General features: G+C 42.6%; 1 long non-coding RNA gene across 15 annotated transcripts in view; it reads right to left on the bottom strand.

Annotated features, from left to right (window-relative positions):
• The window catches only part of LOC147361213 (uncharacterized), a 93,421-nt gene that overhangs the window by 64,326 nt on the left and 13,176 nt on the right, over positions 1 to 15,919 (bottom strand). Inside the window, exon 4 of one of the 15 annotated variants that reach the window (XR_015139922.1) lies at positions 2,637 to 3,607. The exons of 12 other annotated variants lie outside the window; for them this stretch is intronic. This is a non-coding gene — a long non-coding RNA (uncharacterized LOC147361213). Of the gene's footprint in view, positions 1 to 2,636; positions 3,608 to 3,709; positions 4,369 to 15,919 lie in introns of those variants that run through there. 2 more of the 15 variants (XR_015139918.1, XR_015139916.1) reach the window with 2 other exon arrangements.

The raw sequence follows: 15,919 nt of genomic DNA, 5'->3' as shown, positions 1-15,919 counted from the left end.
AGCGACGCAGCAGCAGGATAAATCAAGAGCTTGGGATTAAATATACACACTACTATAGACAACCAACAAGGACCTACGGTATAGCATAGGGAACTATACTCAGTATTTTAGAATAACCTATATAAGAAAAGAATCTGAAAAAAACGAGTGTGTGTGTGTGTGTGTATACACACACTGAATAGCTGAATCACTTTGTTGTGTACCTGAAACTAATACAACATTGTAAATCAACTATGCTGCTGCTGCTGCTAAGTCGTTTCAGTCGTGTCCAACTCTTTGCGACCCCATAGATGGAAGCCTACTAGGCTCTTCTGTCCCTGGGATTCTCCAGGCAAGAATACTGGAGTGGGTTGCCATTTCCTTCTCTAAAATCAACTATATTCCTATAAAATAAAAAAAAATTTTTAATTAAATATATGTGTATCTAAATAGCGAGTACTCTCTCTCTCTTGATCCATCCACCCATCTTCCTATTGGTTTTGTCTCTAGGGAACCCTGAGTAATATATTCCCAAACCTACAGGTCATCCCCATCTCCTAGTCATCCTCATCTCCTAGAGGAACCTGTATTGCAAAGAAAGAGAGCAATTTGCCTATTTGTAAGTCTCCTTTTACCAAATATAGATCATTTAAATAAAATTCAAAAGAAAAAAATCAGGAAAAAAAAAAAAGCACAAGGAATCCCAAAGTCCTAGGTCTCTATCTTAATTCTGAGTCAACCCTGATTTCTCTAAAACTCTGCCCACAAACCGCTCTCTCTAGGAATCCCTTCTCTATAAATGAAAGTTTTCACCCCAGATGCAAATTTCTGCCTCAGATCCACCAGAACTTCACCACCCTCAGGTTTCATAGGATCCTCTTTCTGTCTCCCTCTAATTGCAAGATTTAGAGTGAGAATCACGGCACTCTTCCACCACAGAGCTTATCTGATGCTCTGTCCCCTGGGTCAACAAATTTCCAGCTGGGCTTGCCAGCAGCACGGAGCTCTGGCCCAATTCAGCAGACATCAAGGGCTCCAGGATCTTTTCCATGTTCTCTTCCATGTTCTCGGCTCCAACATGGCCGTGAAATATCCCTACTCCCCAAAGCCCAGCAGGCATTCAGCTATCCTGCCGTGTGCTTGGCTTGCTGACCCAGCCGTCTTCCCTGAGAAAAGCTCTGTACCCACCTTGCACTTGGCTTTTTGGGACCAGGGCAGGGTTTGCACCAAGCCTCTGGATGGCCTCACAGCTCATTTCAGCCCTGTTTCCTTCATCCTACTCAAGAGGGAAAAGTTTAGTTACTGGAACCAGGGCAACTTGAGGGGAAAGGATCAGGGTCAAGAAATGTTGATAGAAAATAGCAACCCATTCCAGTGTTCTTGCCTGGGAAATCCCACGGGCAGGGGAGCCTGGTGGGCTACAGGCTATTTGTCAGACATGTCTTAGTGACTGAACAGCAAAACGAAGAGACATGTAAGCAATTACATAGTTAATCCCACTTGGGGATTGTGAGCATAAAAAAATATGGGAGAGCCCTATAAATTAATGATTATTCAGGAAAGCAGGTTTGCTTAACCATAAAACCAAGCAGGCTTGCTTAGCAACAAAGATGCAACAGAACCACAAGACAGGCCCCTAAATAAAATAATGGCGGCATGAGACCTACCTCCTGTCCAGTGAGCTCGGAAAGTTAATGATCTCTAGGACACGCTCTCTGCACACAGGAAAAACAATCATTTGTGGATCTAGTTTGACCATGAAGGGACAAGAAAACTCCCCTGCTCAACCTGGATGAGAAGTTGATGATGGAAGCATGATGTCTACTCAAGAAAAACAAAGAAGTTCTCCTCCTCCTTGCCACTTTTCCTTTGATTGTAAAGCTGTAGCCCAGTAAGTTCTCAGGGCACGGCATTTCCTGCCTGCCTGCTTGTAAACCTCACAAGAGTCCTATTCTAATAAATCACTTATCTAAAATATATAAAAAAAGAAACGTTGATAGAGACTGACCCAGAATTTCAGTTAAAGGCCAAATATAGTAGGAAAAAAACAAAAAGCTGTGCTAGGTACCCTTCATGCTAAAGACCGCGTTCATAGTTAGGTACCACAAACTGGGACCAGCCACTCTTCTGCTCAGTAACCTAGGACATGTCCTCTCCTGGAAGTTGAGCTCGACTGGAAAGTAGAAATTCTGGTTTTCCTTCCTTGCTGGCTCTCCAATCTGCCAAAGGAGGGCACCCAATTCACCCCTACAGACAGTCTGCCCCCGTGAGCATGCCATTTCCTCCCAAGTTAACCAGAACTTCCACTTCTTCCTCTTCATTTCCTTTTTCTTTCTGGCCACACGGAATGTGGATTCTTGGTTCTTCCACCAGAGATCAAACCTTCACCCCCTGCACTGGAAGGTGGATTCTTAACCACCGGACCACCAAGGACGTTCCTTCATTTCTTTTTTGATGGTGATGAGACAGAGGTGAAGAATGTGGAGGCGTGTTTTGTATCAAAGCCTCAAGAATTGGAGGCTTTCTTTGTTTTAGCTTTGGACTTCAGCTGAACTTCTGAGAGATCAGGAAAAATCTCTAGTATTTTCATTTTAACAGATTTGTTCCTAAGTTTAACAGAAAGAGTAGCTCTGAAAATAAGAATTTCAGATGCAGCAATAGGTTGAGGGTTTGTATTTGCAGACAAGTTGACTTTCAGCGTCTTCCCCATGGGGGACCCCTTAGGCAGTGGCTATAGGTCAGGACAAACCCATTCATCATTTACAGAGAACATCAGTCAACCTACAGTGAGATAAAAAGCACTCCCCGTGTCCATCTCCTTGTATCCTGTGGCCCCTGACTCCTGTAATGTCTCAGTGCAGAAAACTGCTCAATGAGCAAGACTCTCCCCTCCCACTGCAGGGCTTTCTCTGTAATGACTGGAATATACCTCACAAGGCACCAAGAGAAATTAAAGAAAATAAGTTCTAGGGTCAGATCCCTGAAGTAGAAACATACTTGAACTAGATGGGAAGTTTCTCTGGCTTCCTTTGATATCACTGGAGCTGCTTATTATGGGGAGGTTTGGGGTGATGAGCTGAGGGTGAACATATAGACCATGCAGTGAGGATAGAAATCAAATAGACCATTTATATAGTGTCCAAACTAGGACACTTCTGAGAGTGAAAAGGGACAATGGTGATCAGCTGGGGCAAATCAAGACATAGGTCAGCCTACTTTCTACATGTTACAACTGTGATGCACTAGGAACCTGCACGACACACAGGTCATCACCCTCAGCACACCACTTCAGTAATTCCAGGGCCCATTTTAGCCACAGGAAGAGGATTGATATCAACTTGCTAAAGACTTTCTGGATGCTTACACTCACTTTCTGTATTTTTCTCTCATCACAGACTGCATTTTGAGTAGCACTGAAGGCTACTCACAGATATTTCTAAAAAATATTATTATTTTTGGCCATGCTGGGTCTTTGTTGCTGCACAGGCTTGCAGAGAGCAGTGACTATTCTTGAGTTGTAGGGCGTGGGCTTCTCATGGCAGCAGCTTCTCTTGTGGAGCACAGGCCCTGGGGCATGTGGGCTTCAGGAGTTGCAGCTTGTGGGCTCAGTAGTTATGGCTCCCAGGCTCTAGAGCACAGGCTCAATAATTATGGTGCACAGGCTGAGTTGCTCTGCAGCATGTAGGATCTTCCCAGATCAGGAATTGAATCAATGTCTAATGCATTGGCAGGTGGATTCTTTATCACTGAGCACCAGAGAAGCCCCCTCGTAGTAGATATGAGAGTCTTTATTATGCAAAAAAAAGATCCCAAAGCTTTTTCTGGAAGAGACTGTAAGTGGAAAAAGAGCCACAAGAAATGAGCTGAGCCCAGGCTCTTGGGCGTGAAGTGACTATAACAGGGCAGATACATTGTTTTCAGAATGACAGAAAGATAAATAAGAACAAAGTCACTGAAGCCGAAATTGAGACAACTTTTAGTGGTCACACCAGTCCAACGGAACAGGAAGCTGGCACAGAAGGAACAAATGGAAACATCCAAAATGTGAAGGAGACAAAAGCTATGAATTGGGAGCCCGGGTGTCCAGCGGAGAGGGGGTGGTCTGTGGATGTTCCCCTCTTCTCAATATGCCCATCACTCCTCATAGATGGTCATTCCCCTTGCACATGACTATCACTTCATGAAATGATTCTCTTAAAGTCTCACCCTCCACAAAGTTTAAAAATAACGTGGCTTTATTCTACTCAGGTGCACGTGTACTAAGTTGCTTCAGTCCTGTCCAACTCTTCCTGACCCCATGGACTGTAACCCACCAGGCTCCTCTGTCCGTGGGACTCTCCAGGCAAGAATACCAGAGTGGGTTGCCATGTCCTCCTCCAGGGGATCTTCCTAAACCAGGAAGATAAAATCAAACCAGAGTCTCTTATGTCTCCTGCACTGCTAGGGGTGTTCTTTTTCACTAGTGCCACCTGGGAAGCCCATTCTACTCAGGAGCATATCTATAATTTGAATAGCTCTAGATCATCTAGAGACATTTTTCAGTGGAAATGCAATTATATATGCCCTCCTATTGTGAAATTCCAAGAACTGGAAAATTCTGTGGAAGATCTGTGAATGGACACCCATTTTTCTAAGAATTCCCAGCCAGCTATCCGAATAAAGTTGTATTCCTTGCCTCCATACCTCATCTCTGATTCACTGGCCTGTCACGTGGCCAGAGAGAGTTTGGACTCAGTAACATTATTTAACTTATATGCAGAGTACAATGGCATCCCACTCCAGTGCTCTTGCCTGGAGAACCCCAGGGACGGGGGAGCCTGGTGGGCTGCCGTCTATGGGGTTGCACAGAGTCGGACACGACTGAAGCGACTTAGCAGCAGCAGCAGCAGCAGCAGAGTACATTATGAGAAATGCTGGGCTGGAGGAAGCACAAGCTGGAATCAAGGTTGCTGGGATCAATAACTTCAGATATGCTGATGACACCACCCTTATGGCAGAAAGTAAAGAACTAAAGAGCCTCTTGATGAAAGTAAAAGAGGAGAGTGAAAAAGTTGGCTTAAAGCTCAACATTCAGAAAGCTAAGATCATGGCATCTGGTCCCATCACTTCATGGCAAATAGATGGGGAAACCATGGAAACAGTGGCTGACTTTATATTTTTGGGCTCCAAAATCACTGCAGATGGTGACTGCAACCATAAAATTAAAAGATGCTTACTGGGGGGTGGTCCTAGGATGGCAGAGGAATAGGACGGGGAGACCACTTTCTCCCCCACAAATTCATCAAAAGAACATTTAAACGCTGAGTAAATTCCACAAAACAACTTCTGAATGCCGGCAGAGGACATCAGGCACCCAGAAAAGCAGCCCATTGTCTTTGAAAGGAGGTAGGAAAAAATATTGGAGAAGGAAATGGCAACCCACTCCAGTGTTCTTGCCTGGAGAATCCCAGGGACGGGGGAGCCTGTCGGGCTATCGTCTCTGGGGTCGCACAGAGTCAGACACGACTGAAGCGACTTAGCAGCAGCGGCAGCAGGAAAAAATATAAAAGACAAAAAGAAAGACAAAAGAGGTAGGGACGGAGCTCTGTCCTGGGAAGGGAGTCTTAAAAAGAGAGAAGTTTCCAAACACCAGGAAACATGCTCACTGCCTAGTCTGTGCTGAGCCTTGGAAGCACAGAGAGCAACATAACAGGGAGGAAAGATAAATAAATAAATAAACCCCACAGATTACGAGCCCAACGGTAACTCCCCCAGTGGAGAAGCAGCACAGACGCCTGCACCTGCCACTAGCAAGCAGGGCTGGGCAGCGGGGCGCGGGCTGCATTACTTAGAGTAAGGATCGGGCCTGAATGCCCCGAGGGAAATCTAAGCGAACTAACTTGGGCTAGCAAACCAGACTGTGGGATAGCTACCACATGAAAAGCCCTAACCTAAGACATCGACAGGACCGAGCACAGAACAAAGAACTGAATAGAACTAGCCGGCTGCAGACCATCCCCCTCTGGTGACAGGCAGCCAGAGCCGGAAGGGAGCAATCGCAGCCCCAGAGAGACATTATCTACCAAACTGCAAGCAGGCTTCTTTGCTAACTAAGACTTCTTGGGGTTCTGGACAGTCAACATCCACCTGAGAAGGTGCGCCAGTTGTACACCCAGAAAACCAAGCGGCAGGGATGGGAGAGGCAATAAGTCGCAGTGACCGCAGTCGCCAAACACCTCATCACCTGAGCTGCTCGGACCTGGGAAGGGCACAAAATGCAGGCCCAACTGAGTCTGTGCCTCTGAGGACTACCCGAGTGCCTGAACCTGAGAGGCTTAGACCTGGGAGGTGCATGCAGCCCAGGGCCGGGCTCAGACGGTTCCCGGCAGAGCAACCTAGAGCCTGAGCAGTGTGGGCAGGGAGGGCACATGCGTCGTGAGCAGGGGCAGGCCCAGTGTGGCTGAGACACTGCGAGCACACGCCAGTGTTATTTGTTTGCCGCGCCCCTCCCTCCCCAGAGTGCGACTGAACAAGTGAGCCTAAAAAAGTGTCCACCACCGCCCCCTTGTGTCAGGGCCGAAACCAGACACTGAAGAGCAAACAGAAGCTAAAACAGAGGGAACCGCCTTGGAAGTGACAGGGGCAATAGATTAAAACCCTGTAGTTAGTACCGACTACATAGGGAGGGGCCTATAGATCTTGAGAAATGTAAGCCAGACTAAGGAACTATCCGAAAATGAACTGACCCCACACTGCCCACAACACCACCAGAGAAAGTCCTAGATATATTTTTACTATTTTACAATAATTCTTTTTTTCTTTTTTAACTTTTTAAAATCTTTAAGTCCTCTATTACTCCTTTAATTTTCATTTTTATAACCTACTATTACTTTTCCAAAAAAAACAGACCCTATTTTTTTAAAGCAAACTTCATATATATATATATACTTAATAATTTTTGTGACTTTTTTTTCTTCTTCTTTTCTTTAATATTGTATTTTTGAAAATCCAACCCCTACTCTAGATTTTTAATCTTTGCTTTTTGGTATTTGTTATCAATTTTGTACCTTTAAGAACCCAATCTTCAGTACCCATTTTTACTTGGGAGTGAGATTACTGGCTTGACTGCTCTCTCCCTCTTTGGATTCTCCTTTTTCTCCACCAGGTCACCTCTGTCTCCTCCCTTCCCATTCTCTTCTCTACCCAACTCTGTGAATCTCTGTGTGTTCCAGACGGTGAAGAACATTTAGGGAACTGATTACTGGCTGGATCTGTCTCTCTCCTTTTCATTCCCCCCTTTTATCCTCCTGGCCACCTCTGTCTCCTTCCTCCCTCTTCTCTTCTCTGTATAATTCCGTGAATATCTCTGAGCGGTCCAGACTGTGGAGCACAAATAAGGAAGTGATTACTGGCTAGCTTGCTATCTCCTCTTTTGATTCCACCTCATCTCATTCAGGTCACCTCTAACTCCCATCAATGGTGCTGTATAGAAGGAGAAGTCTTGAGACTACTGTAAAAATAAGACTGAAAACTAGAAGCAGGAGGCTTAAGTCCAAATCCTGAGAACACCAGAGAACTCCTGACTCCAGGGAACATTAATCGATATGAGCTCATCAAACGCCTCCATAACTACACTAAAACCAAGCACCACCCAAGGGCAAACAAGTTCCAGAGCAAGACAAACCATGCAAATTCTCCAGCCACACAGGAACAGAGCCCTGAGCTTCAATATACAGGCTGCCCAAAGTTACTCCAAAACCATTGATATCTCATAACTCATTACTGGCCACTTCATTGCACTCCAGAGAGAAGAAATCCAGCTCCACTCACCAGAACACCAACACAAGCTTCCCTAAACAAGAAACCTTGACAAGCCACCTGTACAACCCCACCCACAGGTTATTATAACTTATTATATATTTATTATTATAAGGTTATTGTTATTATAACTCCATAATAAAGAGAACTCCACAAACTGCCAGAATACAGAAAGGCCACCCCAAACTCAGCAATTTAAACAAGATGAAGAGACAGAGGAATACCCAGCACGTAAAGGAACAGGATAAATGCCCACCAAATCAAACAAAAGAGGAAGAGATAGGGAATCTACCTGAGAAAGAATTCCAAATAATGATAGTGAAAATGACCCAAAACCTTGAAATCAAAATGGAATCACAGATAAGCCTGGAGACAAGGATTGAGAAGATGCAAGAAAGGTTTAACAAGGACCTAGAAGAAATAAAAAAATAGTTAATGTATAATGAATAATGCAATAAATGAGATCAAAAACACTCCGGAGGCAACAAATAGTAGAATAACAGAGGCAGAAGATAGGATTAGTGAAGTAGAAGATAGAATGGTAGAAATTAATGAATCAGAGAGGAAAAAAGAAAAACGAATTAAAAGAAATGAGGACGATCTCAGAGACCTCCAGGACAATATTAAACATTCCAACATTCGAATTATAAGAGTCCCAGAAGAAGAAGACAAAAAGAAAGGCCATGAGAAAATACTTGAGGAGATAATAGTTGAAAACTTCCCTAAAATGGGGAAGGAAATAATCACCCAAGTCCAAGAAACCCAGAGAGTCCCAAAAAGGATAAACCCAAGGCAAAACACCCCAAGACACATATTAATCAAATTAACAAAGATCAAACACAAAGAACAAATATTAAAAGCAGCAAGGGAAAAACAACAAATAACATACAAGGGGATTCCCATAAGGATAACAGCTGATCTTTCAATAGAAACTCTTCAGGCCAGGAAGGAATGACAAGACATACTTAAAGTGATGAAAGAAAATAACCTACAGCCCAGATTACTGTACCCAGCAAGGATCTCATTCAAATATGAAAGAGAAATCAGAAGCTTTACAGACAAGCAAAAGCTGAGAGAATTCAGCACCACCAAACCAGCTCTCCAACAAATGCTAAAGGATATTCTCTAGACATGAAACACAAAAAGGGTGTATAAACTCGAACCCAAAACAATAAAGTAAATGGCAATGGGATCATACTTATCAATAATTACCTTAAATGTAAATGGGTTGAATGCCCCAACCAAAAGACTGGCTGAATGGATACAAAAACAAGACCCCTATATACGTTGTCTACAAGAGACCCACCTCAAAACAGGGGACACATACAGACTGAAAGTGAAGGGCTGGAAAAAGATATTCCACACAAATAGAGACCAAAAGAAAGCAGGAGTAGCAATACTCATATCAGATAAAATAGACTTTAAAACAAAGGCTGAGAAAAGAGACAAAGAAGGACACTACATAATGATCAAAGGATCACTCTAAGAAGAAGGTATAACAATTATAAATATATATGCACCCAACATAGGACCACCGCAATATGTAAGACAAATGCTAACAAGTATGAAAGGGGAAATTAACAATAACACAATAATAGTGGGAGACTTTAATACCCCACTCACACCTATGGCTAGATCAACTAAACAGAAAATTAACAAAGAAACACAAACTTTAAATGATACAATAGACCAGTTAGACCTAATTGATATCTATAGGTTATTTCACCCCAAAACAATGAATTTCACCTTTTTCTCAAGCACACACAGAACCTTCTCCAGGATAGATCACATCCTGGGCCATAAATCTAGCCTTGGTAAATTCAAAAAATTGAACTCATTCCAAGCATCTTTTCTGACCACAATGCAATAAGATTAGATCTCAATTACAGGAGAAAAACTATTAAAAATTCTAACATATGGAGGCTGAACAACACGCTGCTGAATAACCAACAAATCACAGAAGAAATCAAAAAAGAAATCAAAATGTGCATAGAAACGAATGAAAATGAAAACACAACAACCCAAAACCTGTGGGACACTGTAAAGGCAGTGTAAGGGGAAAGTTCAGAGCAATACAGGCATACTTCAAGAAACGAGAAAAAAGTCAAGTAAATAACCTAACTCTACACCTAAAGCAACTAGAAAAGGAAGAAATGAAGAACCCCAAGGTTAGTAGAAGGAAAGAAATCTTAAAAATTAGGGCAGAAATAAATGCAAAAGAAACAAAAGAGACCATAGCAAAAATCAACAAAGCTAAAAGCTGGTTCTTTGAAAGGATAAATAAAATTGACAAGCCATTAGCCAGACTCATCAAGAAACAAAGGGAGAAAAATCAAATCAATAAAATTTGAAATGAAAATGGAGAGATCACAACAGACAACACAGAAATACAAAGGATCACAAGAGACTACTATCAGCAATTATATGCCAATAAAATGGACAACGTGGAAGAAATGGACAAATTCTTAGAAAAGTACAACTTTCCAAAACTGAACCAGGAAGAAATAGAAAATCTTAACAGACCCATCACAAGCACAGAAATTGAAACTGTAATCAGAAATCTTCCAGCAAACAAAAGCCCAGGTCCAGACGGCTTCACAGCTGAATTCTACCAAAAATTTAGAGAAGAGCTAACACCTGTCCTACTCAAACTCTTCCAGAAAATTGCAGAGGAAGGTAAACTTCCAAACTCATTCTATGAGGCCACCACCACCCTGATACCAAAACCTGACAAAGATGCCACAAAAAAAGAAAACTATAGGCCAATATCACTGATGAACATAGATGCTAAAATCCTTAACAAAATTCTAGCAATCAGAATCCAACAACACATTAATAAGATCATACACCATGACCAAGTGGGTTTTATCCCAGGGATGCAAGGATTCTTCAATATCTGCAAATCAGTCAATGTAATACACCACATTAACAAATTGAAAAATAAAAGCCATATGATTATCTCAATAGATGCAGAGAAAGCCTTTGACAAAATTCAACATCCATTTATGAGAAAAACTTTCCAGAAAGCAGGAATAGAAGGAACATCAGTTCAGTTGCTCAGTCATGTCCGACTCTTTGCGACCCCATGAATCGCAGCACGCCAGGCCTCCCTGTGCATCACCAACTCCTGGAGTTCACCCAGACTCACGTCCATCGAGTCAGTGATGCCATCCAGCCATCTCATCCTCTGTTGTCCCCTTCTCCTCCTGCCCCCAATCCCTCCCAGCATCAGAGTCTTTTCCAATGAGTCAACTCTTCGCATGAGGTGGCCAAAGTACTGGAGTTTCAGCTTCAGCATCATTCCTTCCAAAGAAATCCCAGGGCTAATCTCCTTCAGAATGGACTGGTTGGCTCTCCCTGCAGTCCAAGGGACTCTCGAGAGTCTTCTCTAACACCACAATTTGAAAGCATTAATTCTTCAGCGCTCAGCCTTCTTCACAGTCCAACTCTCACAAACCCACAGAAAACATTATCCTCAATGGTGAAAAATTGAAAGCATTTCCCCTAAAGTCAGGAACAAGACAAGGGTGCTGGATGGCATCACTGACTCGATGGACGTGAGTTTGAGTAAACTCCGGGAGTTGGTGATGGAGAGGGAGGCCTGGAGTGCTGCAATTCATGGGGTCGCAAAAAGTCGCACGCGACTGAGCGACTGAACTCAACAGAAATACTCCCATCCTGGCCGATCTTAGGCTCCCAACATGGTATTAACCAGCCTGCAAAATTCCTGAACATTCAACAGTCAGCTCTTCTGAGCCTGTACAAGCCAGTTCCAACACACGATTAAGCAACATTCATACCCTGGAACCCTAGACAGTAGTAAAAATGAATGAACTCCAGCTCCATGCCCCAGGATGAATCTCACAAACAAATCTCAAAAGAATGCACAGACTATGATTCCATTTACATACAGTTCAAAATAGGCCAAATTAAGTCAGAATGTTTAGGGATGTATACTTAGGTGGCCAAAGTATAAAGAATAGCATGGGAGAGACCACCATAAAAGTGAGGATATGGTTAACTCTCATGGGAAAGAGATTATAAATGGGAAAGGGCATGTGGTGGATGAGCGGGGCACTGGCAGTGTTGTTTCCTGACCTTGGTGGATTATATGGGTATTCTCTCTAAAAGAATTGGTGAAATTATACGCACAGGTTATGTGCATCTTTATGTGTATAGGTTAACATCACTACTGTGCTCCAGTCTGCTGATCCTGCCTCCTCATACCAACTTGTGCTATTGCTTCCCAACTTCACATTCAGTGAGACATGCTGGTAGCTAGAAATAAGCCATTTCTGATTTCTGGGACTATTTATACCACTACAATGGGCAAACAACAAGTCAGTGCTTTTCTTTCTTTCTTCTTCTCTTTTAGAACTGTCTTAATAGTACAATATTATATTTAACTGACTTAACAGCTAAATCGGAGAAGATGATGGCACCCCGTTCCAGTACTCTTGCCTGGAAAATCCCATGGATGGAGGAGCCTTGGTAGGCTGCAGTCCATGGGGTCACTAAGAGTCGGACATGACTGAGCGACTTCACTTTCACTTTTCACTTTCATGCATTAGAGAAGGAAATGGCAGCCCACTCCAGTGTTCTTGCCTGGAGAATCCCAGGGACAGGGGAGCCTGATGGGCTGCTGTCTATGGGGTCACACAGAGTCGGACATGACTGAAGTGACTTAGCAGCAGCAGCAACAGCTAAATATAATAAAGTTAAAAATGATCTCAAAACTGATTTATTTAGGCATTTATTTTCCCAAGACTATATACCCTCAATAATCTCAAGGCAAAATGGCATTAAAAAAAAAAAAAAAAACTAAATATGACAATATCTCTGCAATGAAAAAAGGCTTGAGAGTTAAAGAGAATGAACTGAGAGAACTATAAAGTGATCGGGACTCCTAATTATTTTGTGTGTAATAAAAGCCATCACACTGATGGTAAAATGAAGGACCTAAGGACCTGCCATCTTTCCTTAAAAAAATGTTCTTGACAAACACTTAGCAAGATGGTGAAAGATACAGTGGATCAGGAACCTTTTTTGTCTACCATTCAACCTCACTGTCTTGGTAAGTTTATACTAAAAGTGGCAACAAATGTTAAACTATTTCAATTCTTTGACACCTATTTTGGGCAGCTCTCCTTAGTAACTACAGTCATAACTTATATAACAGTGAGAAAACATTGTTATTTTCTACATACTTATGTGAGTCTATGTTCTTAAAAGTTTTTAACCCTAGTAAAGAGTTATATTGGAGAAGGAAACGGCAACCCACTCCAGTGTTCTTGCCTGGAGAATCCCAGGGACGGGAAGCCGGGTAGGCTGCCGTCTATGGGGTCACACAGAATCGGACACGACTAAAGCGACGTAGCAAAGAGTTATATGCAATGCCAAAGAATGCTCAAACTACTGCACAATTGCACCCATCTCACACGCTAGTAAAGTAATGCTCAAATTCTCCAAGCCAGGCTTCAGCAATACGTGAACTGTGAACTTCTGGATGTTCAAGCTGATTTTAGAAAGGCAGAGGAACCAGAGATCAAATTGCCAACATCCGCTGAATCATCGAAAAAGCAAGAGAGTTCCAGAAAAAACACCTATTTCTGCTTTATTGACTATGCCAAAGCCTTTGACTGATGGATCACAGTAAACCGTGGAAAATTCTGAAAGAGATGGGAATACCAGAACACCTGACCTGCCTCTTGAGAAACCTATACGCAGGTCAGGAAGCAGCAGTTAGAACTGGACATGGAACAACAGACTGGTTCCAAATAGGAAAAGGAGTACGTCAAAGGCTGTATACTGTCACCCTGCTTATTTAACTTATATGCAGAGTACACCATGAGAAACGCTGGGCTGGAAGAAGCACAAGCTGGAATCAAGATTGCCAGGAGAAATATCAATAACCTCAGATATGCAGAGGACACCGCCCTTATGGCAGAAAGCGAAGAGAAACTAAAAAGCCTCTTGATGAAAGTGAAAGAGGAGAGTGAAAAAGTTGGCTTAAAGTTCAACATTCAGAAAACTAAGATCATGGCCTCTGGTCCCATCACTTCATGGGAAATAGATGGGGAAACAGTGGCTGACTTTATTTTTTGGGGCTCCAAAATCACTGCAGATGGTGATCGCAGCCATGACATTAAAAGACGCTTACTCTGTGGAAGGAAAGTTATGACCAACCTAGATAGCATATACAAAAGCAGAGACATTACTTTGTCAACAAAGGTCCGTCTAGTCAAGGCTATGGTTTTTCCTGTGGTCATGTTTGGATGTGAAAGTTGGACCGTGAAGAAAGCTGAGCGCTGAAGAATTGATGCTTTTGAACTGTGGTGTTAGAGAAGACTCTTGAGAGTCCCTTGGACTGCAAGGAGGTCCAACCAGTCCATCCTAAAGGAAATCAGTCCTGGATGTTCATTGGTAGGACTGATGTTGAAGCTGAAACTCCAATACTTTGGCCACCTCATGCAAAGAGTTGACTCATTGGAAAAGAGCCTGATGCTGGGAAAGATTGAGAGCAGGAGGAGAAGGGGACGACAGAGGACAAGATGACTGGATGGCATAACAGACTCGATGGACGTGAGTTTGAGTCAACTCCAGGAGTTGATGATGGACAGGGAGGCCTGGTGTGCTGCGATTCATGGGGTCACAAAGAGTCGGATACGACTGAGCGACTGAACTGAGTTATATGATACCATTTATTGTTTATTTTGGCTTTCCTGATGGTTTATGATTTAAAATCTTATTTTACATTAAGATAAGCCCAGATCTATTATGCTGCAGAATAAGAAAAGTTTCAGTGGTTTTCAAGGTAAATCTTAAATCCGCAGAGCATTTGGGGCTTGTGAGTGGCTTCTTTAGACAGTAACTTCAAATCCCTTGGGAGGGTGGGGCACAGAACCTCTGTGGCTGTATTTCAATGGAAAGGTTTCCACTGTTAGGGAAGGAATTCAATGAGGAAAGATTTTTTTTTTTAATTATAAAATATTACCATTTTAGTTCAAGTATAAATCTGATAATAATGGATTTGGTTAGATGTTAAATTAGATCTAAATCTAATCTAAAATGAATTTGGTTAGATGTTAATTGATTAGATGTTAGATGTTTTTTCCAGTAGTCACATATGGAAATGAGAGTTGGACCAGAAAGAAGGCTGAGTGCTGAAGAATTGATGTTTTCAAACTGTGGTGTTGGAGAAGACTCTTGAGAGTCCCTTGGACAGCAAGGAGATCAAACCAGTCAGTCCTAAAGGAAATCAACACTGAATACCATTGGAAGGACTGATGCCAAAGTTCCAGTATTGTCACCACCTGATGTAAGGAGCTGACTCGTTGGGAAAGACCCTGATGCTGGGAAAGATTGAAGGCAGGAGGAAAAGGGGATGACAGAAAATGAGATGATTGGATGGCATCATCGACTCAATGGACATGAGTTTGAGCAAACTCTAGGAGATAGTGAAGGACAGGTAAGCCTGTCATGCTACAGTCCATGGGGTCACAAAGAGTCAGACATGACTTATCAATGGAACAACAAAGATGCTAATATCCACATGTATAAACATGCAATGTAGAAAATAGCTTGACTGGAAAATACTGCTTTTATTTGCGGGGGGGTGGGGACGGCGGGGTGCTGCTGTGAAGAGCAGGGGTGGGAGAGGTCCCTGACTTCTTGAATGATTCTTATTCATTTGTTGTCATTGAAGACCTAAGTATTGGGACCAGATAACCATAGAGTTTAGTTATGTTCCCACTGGTTCTTGAGAGGAGTGGTCTACCTTGAGTGGAGTGGGATGGAGGTGGAGGAGACTTGACTGTGGGAAAGTGCCTTCCTCAAGCTCTGTCAGAACTAAGCCTAAGTCATCATAAGAAGGGGAACCACCTCCCCCAGTTAAGGAATCTCTTTTTCTAGAGATCTCTTTGTGCTTGTATGTAAGTATTTCTACATATAAGACTAAAATAGGTTAGTGACATGCAACTCTACTTGGCTGACCTTTCTACACAATGATTTCCACCACAATCATGGTATACAAAATAGTGTGAAGATGTACTGAAATCTGGAGCACTGTTGCTCCAGACTTGGTTTTTGTATTCTAAGCCATAAAAGAGAATTATTTCACAATTATTTGCAGTTGAAGGTCACT

The sequence above is a fragment of the Bos grunniens genome, chromosome 13 (assembly GCF_055505025.1).
Source record: "Bos grunniens cultivar Pamir isolate PY7600 chromosome 13, Bosgru_T2T1.0, whole genome shotgun sequence".
NCBI lineage: Eukaryota > Metazoa > Chordata > Mammalia > Artiodactyla > Bovidae > Bos > Bos grunniens.
The sequence above is the reverse complement of the archived record's forward strand: the minus strand, read 5'-3'. Positions and strand labels throughout refer to the sequence as shown.